This window comes from Aptenodytes forsteri, unplaced genomic scaffold (genome assembly GCF_000699145.1).
Source record: "Aptenodytes forsteri isolate BGI_AS27 unplaced genomic scaffold, ASM69914v1 Scaffold35, whole genome shotgun sequence".
NCBI lineage: Eukaryota > Metazoa > Chordata > Aves > Sphenisciformes > Spheniscidae > Aptenodytes > Aptenodytes forsteri.
Genome location: NW_008795334.1, coordinates 2811830 through 2814982, shown reverse-complemented (window position 1 = coordinate 2814982; position 3153 = coordinate 2811830).

The window sequence follows — 3153 nt, the reverse complement described above, 5'->3', positions numbered from 1 at the left end:
CCTGCATTTTTTATCACTCGCAAAACAGCTGTCTGGGCCCGCTCCTTTAGCCATGCTCTTCCCCACAGCCCTTTCCCAGGCCAGGGTGCCAGAGCAGACAGTGCAGATGCAGACTGCCAACACATCGATGGGCACGAATCCTGCTCACCTCTGGGCACGCTCGCAGGCTTTGCTGAGAGATGATGATGTGTAGAGCTGACGAAGAATGTTTTTTATTTCTTCACACCTTTTCAGATGCCTAAAAAGAGTGAGCCCGGTTGAATTCACTATGCATCTCTTACTTTCCATTCCTGCTGAGGTAATTGCATCGGGATGTTGGTCTATTGCTGCCTGGGACACAGCAGATCAGCCTGTTGAGCACCTACGCTATGCCATGGTGACGTACAGAAGGGAAAGCAGGTACAGCAGAAATGAGGCATAAAAATAAAACCCTGCAAACAGCAAGCAAAATGTGCAAAAATGACCGGCTTGTGTATCTTGGCGTCCTGCTTGAAAATAAGGATTGCTCATTATAAAGCAAGAGTCAGTGCTTACATCATGCTGTTGATTTATAAGGTTCATTTGTTAGCGAACCAGTCGGTATCTGCACTCCACAGCCTACTCGGCAGGAGGGACTGACGGTGCAGGGGACTGCCCCCCAGCCACTGATCTGGCACAGGAGCTGCCACGAGGAAGGGCTTATCCTGAGCTGTCTTCTCGAGACCACACACACATGCCAGAGGCTCCTGCATTTGCTGGGCCAATGTGATTATTTATTTCAGTTTTCCTAAGAGGCAAAATGCATCGTATGTATTCTAGCATGAGCGATCATTTTCAGGAAATACTCAGTGATAATTTAATTGGCCACTGGGTGTCACCCTTAATCTGAGAAAATGGCAAAATTCAAGTTTACAGGATTGTAATTTAAGAAAATATTTCTTTTCTCACAGTTAAGAAATGAAACTGTTCCCTTCTATCACTGAGTCAGACCCTGTCATGCACAGAAATCTGCTCAAGGATTCAAGACTGATCTTTGTTTCTCTACTGCAATTTTTGGCCATAAAACCACATTTAACATATTCTCTACGATTAAAACTCTGGACTGGCCAAACACTGACAAAGTCAATACACAATGATGTTGCTTTCATGTGTGCTTCCAGGCCTGTGAGCTCAGTGAGAGCAGCACCTGACATCATTTTTATAAATATGGACATTAGCATGACAGTATTTCAAGAGTTCAACCAGATACTCGTGTCCTTTAAGTCTTGAAAACTTCTCCTCAAGAAACACCTCTATGAACACATTTTAAAAAAAAACTTCAATAGCGCATTGCCTCATAAAAGCCTGTGAAGAAAAGAATTTGCTACATTGGGCCAAAACAAAAAATAATCAATACTTTATGTACCCTCTGAACAGAAACAGAGTTTCAGGGAAAAGAAAATGGAAGTTCCAACAGAGAAGTGATGAGAAACACTGTCAAATGCTAACTTAAAAAAAAAAACCAAAACCTGAATCTGCTTTATCAAAGGAAGTCGTGTTTAAGAAGTGTATTTTAAGTGGCTATAGGGTAAGGTACAGTATGTAAATAATTTAAATACTTGGCATGTGCATGAAAGATTTGTGAGGTAGGAAGGACAGAGTATAAAGGGGTTTTACAGGGTTAATATCCAAAAGCAATATACTCGGCAGACTTCAGAAACCAAATTATTCCTTTCACACCTACCTACAACTTAGGTTTCAGAACAGTCTTAAAGGTGAGGGACTCTTCCACGGCCCAGACCCTGTACATTATTTAGGACATAAAACCCAGTGTGCTGATGCATTACATTTACAAAGACCGGAAAGCCTGATTTGAGAAATTTTACTTCCTCTTTTCTCGTCTAGTAAACAGGACACAATATGTGCCCATTAAAACGTTACCGCTAAGTCTGAATGCTAATCATGTCCTTAGACTGTAACGCTTGGGAGGGGGAGGTCTTTCGGGAAGGAGGGGCACAGGTTGCCTGGTAGCGTTCTCTGCTGTAAAGCGCAGAGGAGCCCTGGAGAGGTAAAGGCGACAGAACTCCTAACCAGCTTAATGTGCACCGGCCTCTGCGACTGAACAGTTCCTTAAGTACCTGAGAGCCGTATAGCACACAAGCCTTAAATTACAGACAGATGTAACTCTGGCTGCAGCTGAAATAAAGAAGCCACTAAAGCTTAGCCAGGCAACTGCCTAAGAGCAGACAGCGATGTTCCAGAGGAAGTAAAGAACCTGCACTCAGAGGGATGCTGTATGGTTGGGAAAAACCTGTTAAGAAGGAAACATCACAGCTCCAGCGGTTTATTCAGGCTGCAGCCCCAGGTTTAACATCACTACTTCTGTGGAAAGCGCCTCGCAGCCTGCCATAACTGGCTGGCTGGCACACGAGGTTTGTGATGCACTTTCGGCAGCACCCCGCTGTGCCCAATGCCCCTGGCTGCCATGTTGGGTTGCCATGAAGCACGAGTGACTCTCAGGGTAGGGTAAAGCCTTCCTGACTTGACCTCCTGCAGAGCACTAAGCTCCTCTGTGTCTTTGGACATCTCTCCTCATCATAAATAACCTGCTTTTCAAGCATGCTGCATCCACCAGCTCCCACTGAAGTACTGAGAGTTTAGCAGCCCTTTTTAAGGTACACAAAGAAAGCTTGGTCCTGGCTTTGGGAAGAGGGAGATCTCAGCTATGTATTATTAAACAAGTCAGTAGCCAACTCCCCTTCACCTGAAATTAAGACTTAATAGAGACTTCTAGCCCTTCTTTCCAAAGGTCTACATTTAGAGCCAGGCACCTAGCATCCTACTGCGATACCCAGTTAACCTGAGCTGGCAGGTGGGTGTACAGCGGCGTCTCAGCACCTCTGGACACCAGGAAGCTGTCTTGTAGCTGCCCGTCCACTGCTTCATCTGGCTACCACCACACATGCCTGGCAGGCGCTTGGTCAGCCGCCTTGGTGAGTGTCAAGGATCACATCCTCTTACTGGCTTGCTCACCTCACGTGCTGCTCACGGTTGTGATCAGAGGGCTTTGCATTTCCATTAAGCGGTAAGTATAATTACACAACTCCTCATCACCAATGAAATTACACCAGTGTCGTGGTTTAACCCCAGCCGGCAACTAAGCACCACCCAGCCACTCACTCACTCCCCCCCGGT